Genomic DNA, 17933 nt, shown 5'->3' with positions numbered 1-17933 from the left:
TTAGACTGTGAGCCCACTGTTGGGTAGGGACTGTAAATGTTGACAACTTGTACTTCCCAAGCGCTTAGTACAGTGCTCTGCACACAGTAAGTGCTCAATAAATACGATTGATGATGATGACTCCCAGGCCCGTGGCTCAACCCCATACAGCACACAAATGGCAGCAAACCTTGTGACTCCCAGGCCCATGCCCCGTCCCTATGCAGCAGAAACCTTGTGACTACCTCTTAGACTGTGAGCCCACTGTTGGGTAGGGACTGTCTCTATATGTTGCCAACTTGTACTTCCCAACCGCTTAGTACAGTGCTCTGCACACAGTAAGCGCTCAATAAATACGATTGATGATGATGACTCCCAGGTCCGTGCCCCAACCCAATACAGCAGACAAATGGCAGCAAACCTTGTGACTCCCAGGCCCATGCCCCGTCCCTATGCAGCAGAAACCTTGTGACTACCTTTAAGACTGTGAGCCCGCTGTTGGGTATGGACTGTCTCGATACGTTGCCAACTTGTACTTCCCAAGCACTTACTACAGTGCTCTGCACACAGTAAGTGCTCAATAAATACGATTGATGATGATGACTACCAGGCCCGTGCCTCAACCCCATACAGCAGACAAATGGCAGCAAACCTTGTGACTCCCAGGCCCATGTCCCATCTCTATGCAGCACAAACCTTGCGACTACCGTTTAGACTGTGAGCCCACTGTTGGGTAGGGACTGTCTCTATATGTTGCCAACTTGTACTTCCCAACCGCTTAGTACAGTGCTCTGCACACTGTAAGCGCTCAATAAATACGATTGATGATGATGACTCCCAGGCCCGTGCCCCAACCCCATACAGCAGACAAATGGCAGCAAACCTTGTGACTCCCAGGCCCATGCCCCGTCCCTATGCAGCAGAAACCTTGTGACTACCTTTTACACTGTGAGCCCGCTGTTGGGTAGGGACTGTCTCTATATGTTGCCAACTTGTACTTCCCAAGCACTTACTACAGTACTCTGCACACAGTAAGCGCTCAATAAATATGATTGATGATGATGACTACCAGGCCCGTGCCCTAACCCTATGCAGCAGACAAATGGCAGCAAACCTTGTGACTACCAGGCCCATGCCCCATCCCTATGCAGCAGAAACCTTGTGAATACCTTTTAGACTGTGAGCCCACTGTTGGGTAGGGACTGTCTCTATATGTTGCCAACTGGTACTTCCCAAGCGCTTAGTACAGTGCTCTGCACACATTAAGCGCTCAATAAATACGATTGATGACGATGACTCCCAGGCCCGTGCCCCAACCCAATACAGCAGACAAATGGCAGCAAACCTTGTGACTCCCAGGCCTATGCCCCGTCCCTATGCAGCAGAAACCTTGTGACTACCTCCTAGACTGCGAGCCCATTGTTTGGTAGAGACTGTCTCTATATGTTGCCAACTTGTACTTCCCAAGCGCTTAGTACAGTGCTCTGCACACAGTAAGCGCTCAATAAATACGATTGATGATGATGACTCCCAGGCCCGTGCCCCAACCCTATGCAGCAGACAAATGGCAGCAAACCTTGTGACTCCCAGGCCTATGCCCCGTCCCTATGCAGCAGAAACCTTGTGACTACCTCTTAGACTGCGAGCCCACTGTTGGGTAGGGACTGTCTCTATATGTTGCCAACTTGTACTTCCCAAGCGCTTAGTACAGGGCTCTGCACACAGTCAGCGCTCAATAAATACGATTGATGATGATGACTCCCAGGCCCGTGCCCCAACCCTATGCAGCAGACAAATGGCAGCAAACCTCGTGACTCCCAGGCCCATGCCCCGTCCCTATGCAGCAGAAACCTTGTGACTACCTTTAAGACTGTGAGCCCGCTGTTGGGTAGGGACTGTCTCGATATGTTGCCAACTTGTACTTCCCAAGCACTTACTACAGTGCTCTGCACACAGTAAGCGCTCAATAAATACGATTGATGATGATGACTACCAGGCCCGTGCCCTAACCCTATGTAGCAGACAAATTGCAGTAAACCTTGTGAGTCCCAGGCCCATGCCCCATCCCTATGCAGCAGAAACCTTGTGACTACCTTTAAGACTGTGAGCCCACTGTTGGGTAGGGACTGTAAATGTTGCCAACTTGTACTTCCCAAGCGCTTAGTACAGTGCTCTGCACACAGTAAGTGCTCAATAAATACGATTGATGATGATGACTACCAGGCCCGTGCCCCAACCCTATGCAGCAGACAAATGGCAGCAAACCTTGTGACTCCCAGGCCCATGCCCCATCCCTATGCAGCAGAAACCTTGTGACTACCTTTTAGACTGTGAGCCCACTGTTGGGTAGGGACTGTATATGTTGCCAACTTGTACTTCCCAAGCGCTTAGTACAGTGCTCTGCACACAGTAAGCGCTCAATAAATACGATTGATGATGATGACTCCCAGGCCCGTGCCTCAACCCCATACAGCACACAAATGGCAGCAAACCTTGTGACTCCCAGGCCCATGCCCCATCCCTATGCAGCAGAAACCTTGTGACTACCTTTTAGACTGTGAGCCCACTGTTGGGTAGGGACTGTATATGTTGCCAACTTGTACTTCCCAAGCGCTTACTACAGTGCTCTGCACACAGTAAGCGCTCAATAAATACGATTGATGATGATGACTCCCAGGCCCGTGCCTCAACCCCATACAGCACACAAATGGCAGCAAACCTTGTGACTCCCAGGCCCATGCCCCGTCCCTATGCAGCAGAAACCTTGCGACTACCTCTTAGACTGTGAGCCCACTGTTGGGTAGGGACTGTCTCTATATGTTGCCAACTTGTACTTCCCAACCGCTTAGTACAGTGCTCTGCACACAGTAAGCGCTCAATAAATACGATTGATGATGATGACTCCCAGGCCCGTGCCCCAACCCAATACAGCAGACAAATGGCAGCAAACCTTGTGACTCCCAGGCCCATGCCCCGTCCCTATGCAGCAGAAACCTTGTGACTACCTTTAAGACTGTGAGCCCGCTGTTGGGTACGGACTGTCTCGATACGTTGCCAACTTGTACTTCCCAAGCACTTACTACAGTGCTCTGCACACAGTAAGTGCTCAATAAATACGATTGATGATGATGACTACCAGGCCCGTGCCTCAACCCCATACAGCAGACAAATGGCAGCAAACCTTGTGACTCCCAGGCCCATGTCCCATCTCTATGCAGCACAAACCTTGCGACTACCTTTTAGACTGTGAGCCCACTGTTGGGTAGGGACTGTCTCTATATGTTGCCAACTTGTACTTCCCAACCGCTTAGTACAGTGCTCTGCACACTGTAAGCGCTCAATAAATACGATTGATGATGATGACTCCCAGGCCCGTGCCCCAACCCCATACAGCAGACAAATGGCAGCAAACCTTGTGACTCCCAGGCCCATGCCCCGTCCCTATGCAGCAGAAACCTTGTGACTACCTTTTACACTGTGAGCCCGCTGTTGGGTAGGGACTGTCTCGATATGTTGCCAACTTGTATTTCCCAAGCACTTACTACAGTACTCTGCACACAGTAAGCGCTCAATAAATATGATTGATGATGATGACTACCAGGCCCGTGCCCTAACCCTATGCAGCAGACAAATGGCAGCAAACCTTGTGACTACCAGGCCCATGCCCCATCCCTATGCAGCAGAAACCTTGTGAATACCTTTTAGACTGTGAGCCCACTGTTGGGTAGGGACTGTCTCGATATGTTGCCAACTGGTACTTCCCAAGCGCTTAGTACAGTGCTCTGCACATATTAAGCGCTCAATAAATACGATTGATGATGATGACTCCCAGGCCCGTGCCCCAACCCAATACAGCAGACAAATGGCAGCAAACCTTGTGACTCCCAGGCCTATGCCCCGTCCCTATGCAGCAGAAACCTTGTGACTACCTCCTAGACTGCGAGCCCATTGTTTGGTAGAGACTGTCTCTATATGTTGCCAACTTGTACTTCCCAAGCGCTTAGTACAGTGCTCTGCACACAGTAAGCGCTCAATAAATACGATTGATGATGATGACTCCCAGGCCCGTGCCCCAACCCTATGCAGCAGACAAATGGCAGCAAACCTCGTGACTCCCAGGCCCATGCCCCGTCCCTATGCAGCAGAAACCTTGTGACTACCTCTTAGACTGCGAGCCCACTGTTGGGTAGGGACTGTCTCTATATGTTGCCAACTTGTACTTCCCAAGCGCTTAGTACAGTGCTCTGCACACAGTAAGCGCTCAATAAATACGATTGATGATGATGGCTCCCAGGCCCGTGCCCCAACCCTATGCAGCACACAAATGGCAGCAAACCTCGTGACTCTCAGGCCCATGCCCCGTCCCTATGCAGCAGAAACCTTGTGACTACCTCAGACTGTGAGCCCACTGTTGGGTAGGGACTGTCTCTATATGTTCCCAACTTGTACTTCCCAAGCGCTTAGTACAGTGCTCTGCACACAGTAAGCGCTCAATAAATACGATTGATGATGATGACTCCCAGGCCCGTGCCCCAACCCTATGCAGCAGACAAATGGCAGCAAACCTTGTGACTCCCAGGCCCATGCCCCGTCCCTATGCAGCAGAAACCTTGTGACTACCTTTAAGACTGTGAGCCCGCTGTTGGGTAGGGACTGTCTCGATATGTTGCCAACTTGTACTTCCCAAGCACTTACTACAGTGCTCTGCACACAGTAAGCGCTCAATAAATACGATTGATGATGATGACTCCCAGGCCCGTGCCCTAACCCTATGTAGCAGACGAATGGCAGCAAACCTTGTGACTACCAGGCCCATGTCCCATCTCTATGCAGCAGAAACCTTGTGACTACCTTTTAGACTGTGAGCCCACTGTTGGGTAGGGACTGTCTCTATATGTTGCCAACTTGGACTTCCCAACCGCTTAGTACAGTGCTCTGCACACTGTAAGCGCTCAATAAATACGATTGATGATGATGACTCCCAGGCCCGTGCCCCAACCCCATACAGCAGACAAATGGCAGCAAACCTTGTGACTCCCAGCCCTATGCCCCATCCCTATGCAGCAGAAACCTTGTGACTACCTCTTAGACTGCGAGCCCACTGTTGGGTAGGGACTGTCTCTATATGTTGCCAACTGGTACTTCCCAAGCGCTTAGTACAGTGCTCTGCACACAGTAAGCGCTCAATAAATACCATTGATGACGATGACTCCCAGGCCCGTGCCCCAACCCCATACAGCAGACAAATGGCAGCAAACCTTGTGACTCTCAGGCCCATGCCCCGTCCCTTTGCAGCAGAAACCTTGTGACTACCTTTTAGACTGTGAGCCCACTGTTGGGTAGGGACTGTCTCTATATGTTGCCAATTTGTACTTCCCAAGCGCTTAGTACAGTGCTCTGCACACAGTAAGCGCTCAATAAATACGATTGATGATGATGACTCCCACGCCCATGCCCCAACCCTATGCAACAGACAAATGGCAGCAAACCTTGTGACTCCCAGGCCTATGCCCCGTCCCTATGCAGCAGAAACCTTGTGACTACCTCTTAGACTGTGAGCCCACTGTTGGGTAGGGACTGTCTCTATATGTTGCCAACCTGTACTTCCCAAGCGCTTAGTACAGTGCTCTGCACACAGTAAGCGCTCAGTAAATACGACTGACGATGATGACTCCCAGGCCCATGCCCCGTTCCTATGCAGCAGAAACCTTGTGACTACCTCTTAGACTGTGAGCCCACTGTTGGGTAGGGACTGTCTCTATATGTTGCCAACTTGTACTTCCCAAGCGCTTACTACAGTTCTCTGCACACAGTAAGCGCTCAATAAATACGATTGATGATGATGACTCCCAGGCCCGTGCCCCATCCATATGCAGCAAACAAATGGCAGCAAACCTCGTGACTCCCAGGCCCATGCCCCGTCCCTATGCAGCAGAAACCTTGTGACTACCTCTTAGACTGTGAGCCCGCTGTTGGGTAGGGACTGTCTCGATATGTTGCCAACTTGTACTTCCCAAGCACTTACTACACTGCTCTGCACACAGTAAGCGCTCAATAAATACGATTGATGATGACGACTACCAGGCCCGTGCCCTAACCCTATGTAGCAGACAAATGGCAGCAAACCTTGTGACTACCAGGCCCATGCCCCATCTCTATGCAGCAGAAACCTTGCGACTACCTTTTAGACTGTGAGCCCACTGTTGGGTAGGGACTGTCTCTATATGTTGCCAACTTGGACTTCCCAACCGCTTAGCACAGTGCTCTGCACATAGTAAGCGCTCAATAAATACGATTGATGATGATGACTCCCAGGCCCGTGCCCCAACCCCATACAGCAGACAAATGGCAGCAAACCTTCTGACTCCCAGGCCTATGCCCCGTCCCTATGCAGCAGAAACCTTGTGACTACCTTTTAGACTGTGAGCCCGCTGTTGGGTAGGGACTGTCTCGATATGTTGCCAACTTGTACTTCCCAAGCGCTTACTACAGTGCTCTGCACACAGTAAGCGCTCAATAAATACGATTGATGATGATGACTACCAGGCCCGTGACCTAACCCTATGCAGCAGACAAATGGCAGGAAACCTTGTGACTACCAGTCCCATGCCCCATCCCTATGCAGCAGAAACCTTGTGACTACCTTTTACACTGTGAGCCCGCTGTTGGGTAGGGACTGTCTCGATATGTTGCCAACTTGTACTTCCCAAGCGCTTAGTACAGTGCTCTGCACACAGTAAGCGCTCAATAAATACGATTGATGACGATGACTCCCAGGCCCGTGCCCCAACCCTATGCAGCACACAAATGGCGGCAAACCTTGTGACTCCCAGGCCCATGCCCCATCCCTATGCAGCAGAAACCTTGTAACTACCTCTTAGACTGTGAGCCCACTGTTGGGTAGGGACTGTATATGTTGCCAACTTGTACTTCCCAAGCGCTTAGTACAGTGCTCTGCACACAGTAAGCGCTCAATAAATACGATTGATGATGATGACTCCCAGGCCCGTGCCTCAACCCCATACAGCACACAAATGGCAGCAAACCTTGTACTCCCAGGCCCATGCCCCGTCCCTATGCAGCAGAAACCTTGCGACTACCTCTTAGACTGTGAGCCCACTGTTGGGTAGGGACTGTCTCTATATGTTGCCAACTTGTACTTCCCAACCGCTTAGTACAGTGCTCTGCACACAGTAAGCGCTCAATAAATACGATTGATGATGATGACTCCCAGGCCCGTGCCCCAACCCAATACAGCAGACAAATGGCAGCAAACCTTGTGACTCCCAGGCCCATGCCCCGTCCCTATGCAGCAGAAACCTTGTGACTACCTTTAAGACTGTGAGCCCGCTGTTGGGTACGGACTGTCTCGATACGTTGCCAACTTGTACTTCCCAAGCACTTACTACAGTGCTCTGCACACAGTAAGTGCTCAATAAATACGATTGATGATGATGACTACCAGGCCCGTGCCTCAACCCCATACAGCAGACAAATGGCAGCAAACCTTGTGACTCCCAGGCCCATGTCCCATCTCTATGCAGCACAAACCTTGCGACTACCTTTTAGACTGTGAGCCCACTGTTGGGTAGGGACTGTCTCTATATGTTGCCAACTTGTACTTCCCAACCGCTTAGTACAGTGCTCTGCACACTGTAAGCGCTCAATAAATACCATTGATGACGATGACTCCCAGGCCCGTGCCCCAACCCCATACAGCAGACAAATGGCAGCAAACCTTGTGACTCCCAGGCCCATGCCCTGTCCCTTTGCAGCAGAAACCTTGTGACTACCTCTTAGACTGTGAGCCCACTGTTGGGTAGGGACTGTCTCTATATGTTGCCAACCTGTACTTCCCAAGCGCTTAGTACAGTGCTCTGCACACAGTAAGCGCTCAATAAATACGATTGACGATGATGACTCCCAGGCCCATGCCCCATCTCTATGCAGCAGAAACCTTGTGACTACCTCTTAGACTGTGAGCCCACTGTTGGGTAGGGACTGTCTCTATATGTTGCCAACTTGTACTTCCCAAGCGCTTAGTACAGTGCTCTGCACACAGTAAGTGCTCAATAAATACGATTGATGATGATGACTCCCAGGCCCGTGCCCCAACCCCATACAGCAGACAAATGGCAGCAAACCTTGTTACTCCCAGGCCCATGCCCCGTCCCTATGCAGCAGAAACCTTGTGAGTACCTCTTAGACTGTGAGCCCACTGTTGGGTAGGGACTGTCTCTATATGTTGCCAACTTCTACTTCCCAAGCGCTTAGTACAGTGCTCTGCACACAGTAAGCGCTCAATAAATGCGATTGATGATGATGACTCCCAGGCCCATGCCCCGTCCCTATGCAGCAGAAACCTTGTGACTACCTTTTAGACTGTGAGCCCACTGTTGGGTAGGGACTGTATATGTTGCCAACTTGTACTTCCCAAGCGCTTAGTACAGTGCTCTGCACACAGTAAGCGCTCAATAAATACGATTGACGATGATGACTCCCAGGCCCGTGCCTCAACCCCATACAGCAGACAAATGGCAGCAAACCTTGTGACTCCCAGGCCCATGCCCCGTCCCTATGCAGCAGAAACCTTGTGACTACCTCTTGGACTGTGAGCCCACTGTTGGGTAGGGACTGTCTCTATACGTTGCCAACTTGGACTTCCCAAGCGCTTAGTACAGTGCTCTGCACACATTAAGCGCTCAATAAATACGATTGATGATGATGACTACCAGGCCCGTGTGCCAACCCCATACAGCAGACAAATGGCAGCAAACCTTGTGACTCCCAGGCCCATGCCCGTCCCTATGCAGCAGAAACCTTGTGACTACCTTTTAGACTGTGAGCCCGCTGTTGGGTAGGGACTGTCTCGATATGTTGCCAACTTGGACTTCCCAAGCGCTTACTACAGTGCTCTGCACATAGTAAGCGTTCAATAAATACGATTGATGATGATGACTACCAGGCCCGTGCCCTAACCCCACGCAGCAGACAAATGGCAGCAAACCTTGTGACTCCCAGGCCCAAGCCCCGTCCCTATGCAGCAGAAACCTTGTGACTACCTTTTAGACTGTGAGCCCACTGTTGGGTAGGGACTGTAAATGTTGCCAACTTGTACTTCCCAAGCGCTTAGTACAGTGCTCTGCACACAGTAAGCGCTCAATAAATACGATTGATCATGATGACTCCCAGGCCCGTGCCCCAACCCCATACAGCAGACAAATGGCAGTAAACCTTGTGACTCCCAGGTCCATGCCCCATCCCTATGCAGCAGAAACCTTGTGACTACCTCTTGGACTGTGAGCCCACTGTTGGGTAGGGACTGTCTCTATATGTTGCCAACTTGGACTTCCCAAGCGCTCAGTACAGTGCTCTGCACACAGTAAGCGCTCAATAAATACGGTTGATGATGATGACTCCCAGGTCCGTGCCCCAACCCCATACAGCAGACAAATGGCAGCAAACCTTGTGACTCCCAGGCCCATGCCCCATCCCTATGCAGCAGAAACCTTGTGACTACCTTTTAGACTGTGAGCCCACTGTTGGGTAGGGACTGTCTCTATATGTTGCCAACTTGTACATCCCCAGCGCTTAGTACAGTGCTCTGCACACAGTAAGCGCTCAAGAAATACGATTATTGATGATGATGATGATGAATTAAAATCTAGTTAATTGTATCCTGCTTTCATGCTAATCAAAAGTGTGGGAAAAGATTCTTCTGGAAATCTTTTCAAAGCTTCTAGAGCTCTGGAGGTCTTTAAGTGGTCAGGACAGGGGAGTTTCACCTGTCTCACAACAGGTTCCTTGAGGTGTTGGTAAGTGTCCGCTTTTCTGGAAACTGGTTGAAGTCTTCAGGTGCTTCCTAACAGTACAGGCATAGCTTGTGGTTCTCAGTGCACAAGAAGGGTGAGTGGGGTAATAATACTACTAATAATAATGGCATTGATTAAGCACTTACTATGCACAAAGCACTGTTCTAAGTGCTGGAGAGGTTACAAGGTGATCAGGTTGTCCCCGGGGGGGCTCACAGTCTTCATCCCCATTTTACAGATGAGGCACAGAGAAGTTAAGTGACTTGCCCAACGTCACACAGCTGACAGTTGGCAGAGCCGAGATTTGAACCCATGACCTCTGACTCCAAAGCCCGTGTTCTTTCCACTGAGCCACGCTGCTTCTCCAAGAGACCAAGCAGTAACTGAGCAGCTCCACTTGGGGAGATTTTATTCCTCTTACATTAGAAAGAGGTTAGAGTCTTCCTCCCCTAGGTCAGGCTGAAGAGGTCCATGGCTGATAGAGGGCTTTCCTTATTTAGAATATGAGCCCCCTGAGATGCAAGGACCAAGTCTAATTTTCACCTGTCTATTTTTCCCAGTGCTTAGTACAGTGTTCTGCACAAAGAAAGCACTGAATACCATTATTATTTCACCATCCAACCTGCAAAGAGTTTTTAACTGCATGGCGCATAGAAGGGGCTTTTGGCACACATTGATCTTTCCGATCCCGCTCTGGCACTGGCTCCTTTCAGATTCCTCCTTGTAGCAACCCTCTTTTCTTGACACCTCTGCTCTCAAAGAGCCAATACATTCGTGACGCCACTTGCCACTCTGCTCTGCTTGCTGTTCAGTCAATCGATTAGACACTGACTGTTCAAAACACTGTATTAAGCACCTGGGAGAGTAAAATAGGGTAAATAGACACAATCCCTGTCCTCAAGCAACTTGTGAGCTAGCAGGAAGGATCGACATCAAAATAAATTATACACAGAAAGAAACAGAGTATAAGTGTGTACATAAGTGCTACGGGAAGCAGGGAGTACGTAAGTGCTAAGGAGGTGAGGGTTCAAGTCCATAGGTGATGCTATAAGGAGGGAAATAAAGTGGGGAGATAAAATATTAGTCAGAGAAGGCTTCCTGGAGGAGAAGTGATTTTAGCAGGCTCTTGAAGATGGGGAGAATGGTGGTTGTCAGCTACTGAGTGGGAGGGAATTCCAGGAAGGAGGGAGGGCCCAAACAACAACGAGGAGAGCAAGGCATGGTTAGTAGACAGGCATTAGAGGAGCAGACTATGTGGGTTGGGTTGTAGTGGGAAAGGAACATGGATAGGGAATGGGAAGAGAGCTGATTGGGTGCCTCAAAGCCAGTGGTGAGAAGTTCCTGTTTGCAACTGAGATGAATGTCCACCATTGGAGGTTTTTGAGGAGTAAAAGCAGTGCAGAATGATTTTTGAGACAGTGCTGCTGTTCCCAAGGAGTCCATAGTTTCAGCTCATCGTTTGAGGTTGCGCTTTTCTCTAACTAGATGGGGGTTACTAGTCATTTTGCATCATAGAGCCTGTAACCTAGGTCTTTCCTTTAGGCTGGTCAACTGATGCTCCTTGGTACCGATGCTTGCAGCCCCTGCTGGAAGCTGAGGGACAAATGCTTTCCATTGCATCTCCAGTAAAAGAAGTAACAATCTCATCTGCACTCAGAGAGACTTTGCCAGATGCGCAAATTTGATCCTATTTCCTGCCCTCACAGAGCACACATCAAGACAAGAAATGTGGACAAATTTGCTTCCAACTTTAAAATTTACCAGTCAACAAGTTTTGATTGAGCACTTTTTACTTAATTTATCAAATGAATGTCTCTAAAATAGACACTTGAGTGCCTGTTTAAAAATAGGCCTTATCCCTGCCCTCTAAAAGCTTTCAGTGTAAGAAAAGAAACAGGACAAACATATGATCCATATAAATATATTAGAGACAGAAAGTTTTCTTCTAACTGGAATTTTTTGTCCTAATTCTTGTAAACACAGTCACAAAGATGGTCAGCAATTTTTTGCCTATTTTTTTTAAAGAATAAAAAAATCTCTAAAGTTACCATTCCAAGTTTGTCATGGAAACGGAAACTAAGGAGGTGTTGGGAAGCAGCTTAAGGAGAGGGGAAATCCCTCAGTCAATCATATTTATTGAGTGCTTATGGTGTGCAAAGGACTGTACTAAGTGCTTGGGAGAGTAAAATATAACAATAAACAGACACATTTCCTGCCCACAACAAGCTTACAACCTTATAGGGGAAATGTTGGTTCTGGATGCCAGAGTTGTGGAGCTCTGAGAAGCTGTTTGGTAATGTCCATATCTTTAAAAGAAATCGGCCATCATTCAACTTTTCCTTCCTTAGGTGTTTGCTCTCCAGGTGTTATTAGTCCATTCCTAGAAGCCCTATCCCATCTGGATTACTGTATCAGACTTCTCTCTGATCTCCCATCTTCCTGTCTCTCCCCACTTCAATCCATACTTCATGCCGCTGCCCGGATTGTCTTTGTCCAGAAACGCTCTGGGCATCTTACTCCCCTCCTCAAAAATCTCCAGTGGCTACCAATCAACCTATGCATCAGGCAGAAATTCCTCACCCTGGGCTTCAAGGCTGTCCATCACCTCACCCCCTCCTACCTCACCTCCCTTCTCTCTTCTACAGCCCACCCCGCACCGTCCGCTCCTCTGCCGCTAATCTCCTCACCGTGCCTCATTCTCACCTGTCCCGCCGTCGACCCCCGGCCCACGTCCTCCCCCTGGCCTGGAATGCCCTCCCTCTGCACATCCACCAAGCTAGCTCTCTTCTTCCCTTCAAGGCCCTACTGAGAGCTCACCTCCTCCAGGAGGCTTTCCCAGACTGAGCCCCTTCCTTCCTCTCCCCCTCCTCCCCCTCTCCATCCCCCCCAACTTACCTCCTTCCCCTCCGCACAGCACCTGTGTATATGTATATATGTTTGTACGTATTTATTACTCTATATTTATTTTATTTGTACATATTTATTCTATTTTATTTTGTTAATACGTTTTGTTTTGTTCTCTATCTCCCCCTTTCAGACTGTGAGCCCACTGTTGGGTAGGGACTGTCTCTATATGTTGCCAACTTGTACTTCCCAAGCCCTTAGAACAGTGCTCTGCACACAGTAAGCGCTCAATAAATACGATTGAATGAATGAACGAATGAAAGCCCTGGAACAATGTTCCAGCATTCTTTTAGGATTAAAAAGAGACCTGAAATAATTGAATGGGGTCTATGATAAGATTTTGAGGGGCCTGGGAAATGAAGTTCAGATAGTAAGTGTAAAGCTTTCCTCTACACTTCAAAGACAATTTTCACTGTGAATTGCTCTCTCATTTATGCTACTCAAGACACTATAAAAGTGGTTTTGTGATTCATTAGAAATGTTAATGATTCTTACCAACACTCTCTTCACTGCATTTCCAAGGGTGATTATAAAATAGTTTCCATTACTGCAAAGTTTATTATTAACACTAATAACAGTACTTCTTAAGCACTTGCTATGTGTCAAGTACTGTATTAAGCACTGCGTAGATACAAGACAATCAAGTCCCACATTGGGTTCACAGTCTGAGGGGAGGGAGAACAAGCACTGAATCCCTTTTTGCAGATTAGGAACAGAGAAGTTGAGTGATTTGCCCAAGGTTACACAGCAGACAAGTGGCAGAGCCACTTTCAGCAGTCCACAAAACATGGAAAGGCTGAGCACCAAGAGTACCAAGACTTTGAGAAGGAGCGTGGCCTGGTGGATGGAGGTCCAAGCATGGAGGTCCATAGAATTGGAGAAAAATCAACAGATGGAGAGTTTCTGGTTTCAAATTGAAGGTGAAAGGAAAAAAGCCAACATCATGGTAGCAGTCTATTATAAACTTCCAAAATGGGACAAAAAGGTGGATATGGTCTTTTTTAATGAACTCACTGAGCAGCTTCAGAGGATTTCAAGTACCCAGAAATCTGCTGGAAAAGCAATTTGGCAGACCACAAATCATTGCCCTGGGGGTCATTTCCAAGTGCAAGGAAGAGATGAATCAGCCAGGGCAGTTGTGTCTCTGGATTTAAACCTTTCCAACATATCTAAAGTTTGGCGGTCCCTGTGGTGGGATGATGCTAAGATGGTTGAATTGAAGATCCTAAGAGGAGGGAGGGGGAAAGTTGGGCAAGATAAAAATTGAATCTAAAAAGAGTACATTTTCATGGGTTTGGGAGCATTAGTGAAAAAGGACCCTGTGGGAAAAAGGGGTCCTTTTGAAGGGGGTCTAAGAAACCTGTTATTTAAGAAAACAGGACTGTGGGCTCAGGAATAAAGTACACCAATACAGAAGACTGCTCAACTTAGAACTATTTAAGGCCCTGAAGGGCAAATGGGAAACAGAATAAGTGGAAAAGAGGCCAGGTCACCAAAGAGTACAAAGAGATAGCACAATTATGTAGGGAGGAGATTAGAAAAGTGAAAGTTAGACAGGAGGTGCAACTATCAGGAGACATTAAAGGTAACAAAAACACATTCTTCAATTGTATCAGGCAAAGAAGGAGGACCCTGGAAAATATCAACTCTCCTAGTAGATAAGAAGAGAAGCTGATATCAGATAGCTGAAAAAAACAGGCAGCAGCTTTAATGCTTCTTCCTCTATTGTCTTTCTAATAAAAAGCAAAAGGGAATAGCTAACCAGGCCAGGGCATTTAGGAGAGAAGGTGGGAAAACCAAACTAGAATAAGGAAATAAACAGTTGAGAGTTTATTCTAAAAAACTGGGTGAATGGAATCCCTCTAAGGATACTTAGTAAGGACATGGCAACAGTTGTTACTGTAGAACACCTTAGCTTTTAGTTGTAAGAAATCCTGGAGGATGGGGAGATTCTTGAAGACTGGAAAAGGAGAAACATCGTGCCCATCTTTAAGAAAGGGAAAAAGGATAACCCTGACAATCACAGACGAATTAGTGCCGCAGTGATACTTGGAAAGACATTAGAACAAATTATCAATTCATTCACAACCACCTAGAAGACCGTAAGACACTAAGAGGCCATCAACATGCTTTATGACAAGCGAATCATGCCAGACAAATTGAATCTCTTTCTACAATAGAGGGACAGGCCATAGAAATGAGGAAGCAGCAATGAACGTAATCTAACTGGACTTCAGTAAGGCATTGAATTATATCCCAAATGACATTCTTATTGACAAGCTGGGAAAATACAGTCTCTACCATTAGCTGGGTCTACAGGTTGTACCCAAAGGGGAGTCATCAATGACTCAGAGTCAAACAAGGGGCAGGGGGCAATCGAACCCAGTGGTGTCCCTTACAAAGTACTACGGGAACCCCCATGCCTCATGGTTGGGGAGCCCTGCTCCCATAACATCCCCTTCACAACCTCCCATGTCAGTCCCAAGAACAAGGGCCACATTATTTAAGCAAGCATAGGCTTTATTGCTGTGGTCCCCCACTTTAGGTGGACACTGAAGAGAACCCCTCAATCTGATCCCCAGCAGGTGAGAAGACAATTCAGGTTGAGTGATTTTGTTATATATACATCCAGCAACACTCAGTCTAACCCTTCTCTGGCAGTATGGCATGTCATGGACTTTTTCTTTTGTAATAGCCTTATACTTCTACAATTTCCCCTATCCTTAACCTATTTAATTTATGCCTCCCCCTGTAGACTATAAGCTCCCTGGGGGCAGGGAATGTGTCTACCAACTCTGTTGTACTATACTCTTCCAAGAGCTTAGTGTAGTGCTTTGGACACAGTAGGCAATCAAAAAACACCATTGGTCGATTGATTTTCTGAGAAGTTACCTTTTCTTTCCAAAGGAACGGGCCGGAGAGGCAGGTAGCTTCAAGGGTGGTCAGATGACCCCCATTCAATGATCCTAGTACTCTATGGGACTTCAGTCACCTGGTCTTATGTCTCAACTAGAGGTTTGCAGTGCAGATTTACTCCTGGGCCTCCAGATTCAGCTAACTTTTCTCTTCTGGTGAAAGCAGAAGCTGACCCTTTGCCAAGTTCACAAACTTGGTTTTTCATCTTACACCTACCCTTCCAGCTTACATCCTCTAAGCACTCCTAGTTTTAGCATCCTTCTTGGCAACCTGGCCTTCCGCCTTACATTCTATAGTCCCGTTGGAGTTACACAAGGCCCTGGTGCCTGTAGTCCTTCCTCTTTTGAACCCAACTGCCCTTGCCACCGAGGTCAAGTTACCCCTGGTAACAAAGTAGTCCTGAAATCAATTTTAACTGGCTCTTTATTAATAGTAAATCAGGTAGAGTTGCTAACACTTTGGAAGACTAGAATTAGAATTCACTAATTCAAAGTGAATTAGATCAAATGAAAAAGCTTTGTAGAAACCAGATGAAATCAATAGGAACAAGGGTAAGTTAGTGCACTGAGAAACAAAACATCAATTGCAAAAAGAATCCAGAGGAAGACTGACAAGGCTCAAAACAACTGAAAAACCACTTGTAGGGTCCTAGTGGACCCACAAGCTGAATTTGTGTTAGTTAATGTGCTGGGATACATCAACAGAAATATGTCTGATTGCTCCCTTACGCTCTGCACTGAATAGACCTTTACTTGACTGTTGCGCCCATTTTAGGATACCACATTTTAAGAAGACTACAGGGAACCTGGAAAGAGTCTGGAAAAACCACAGTGAAAACCACCAGAGAGGATGGAAAATTGATGCGAAGAGATTAAGGAATTTGGAAGTTTTTAGTTAGAGCAAAGGTGGCCAAGTATACTGAACAATAGAACTGGTCCAGGTCCACTGGAGATGAAAAAAGAGGAAATGGGATTAAATTAGAGCAGAAGAGATTTTGACTGGGCATTGGGGAGAGGAGACTAAACACTGGAACAGGCTACCAAGGAAGACTGTCAAATCTCCATCTGCAGATAATAAGCATTCAGCCATCTCATCTCAGTTATGTTGCCAACTTGTACTTCCCAAGTGCTTAGTACAGTGCTCTGCACACAGTAAGCGCTCAATAAATATGACAATGAATGAATCTCAGTCATTCTCCTGCTTGGCTGAAAAGAGCTAAACCAGATGGTTTCTCAAAATCCCTTTCAGCTCCATTAATCCAGCTCTTCATACAATTAGAAGAGCCTATAATCAATCATATTCACTGAGCACCTACTGTGTGCAGAGCACAGTACTAAGTGCCTGGGAGAGTACAACAGAGTTGGTAGACACTTGCCCTATCCACAAGGAGGTTACAGTTTGGATGTAAACAAAATACTCCAAATAGATTTATTTTCCCCATAACTTTTCAAAAAATCCAAGGCATCAAAGAAAACACCCAGGCCATAGATTTGATCCTTGCCTCCACTAAATCTTACCCTAGCCAAATGGTCAAGAGTTCATTAGGTTTTATTGACAAGAGATTTTCATGAGAATCTCTCCTCTTGAAAAGGCAGCTCCAAGGAGGTGTAAATAATGTAGATTTAGGGGGAAGGGCTAGTGTCACTAGACTTGTCATTACACTTTTAACAGGTGGACACACCTACATGTGACCCTACCCCCACCACCCTCTCTACACACCTTCAGTCTGCAGTCTGGGAATGTCTGTGATTACTTGTCAGAGTCGTTTGAGCTTATGGTGCTTTGATTGTAAGCTGTTGCCTTCAGTTTATGTGTAAAAGCATTTGTTTTACTTCCCGTCATGGCCTATAAAAGAAATACTACTCCCCTAGGCAGACTCCCTATTAAAGAGCAGTTTAGTCCTTGAAATGGGTGCAATATTATTCTTGTTCATAAAAAGCTGTTACGTAGACCACAACTGATAGCTGTTTTTCCTACATAATGTCTCCATATTTTTTCCTCTAAATAAAGCCCTCCTTCCCTCTTGAATAAAGACAAACAGCTTTTAATCATGTGGTTGATGTCAACGTGCAGTTAAAAACCAATTGCGACCAGTTGCCTGTAGCTGATGATCTCTACAGTGTGAAGCTACTGGCAGCTGAAGTTTTCTTTATATATATATATATATGTATATATATATATATACATAAATAGATCTATATGAACCAAAGAAGTAGCAGTAGCATTACTGAGGGCTCACATGGTACAGTGTTCTAGAATGGGTACTTGGGAATAATGAGGTGACACATTCCGTGTCCTCAAGGAGATTATACTCTAATGGGG

This window comes from Tachyglossus aculeatus, chromosome 16, assembly GCF_015852505.1.
Source record: "Tachyglossus aculeatus isolate mTacAcu1 chromosome 16, mTacAcu1.pri, whole genome shotgun sequence".
In the NCBI taxonomy this organism is placed as follows: domain Eukaryota; kingdom Metazoa; phylum Chordata; class Mammalia; order Monotremata; family Tachyglossidae; genus Tachyglossus; species Tachyglossus aculeatus.
The sequence above is the reverse complement of the archived record's forward strand: the minus strand, read 5'-3'. Positions refer to the sequence as shown.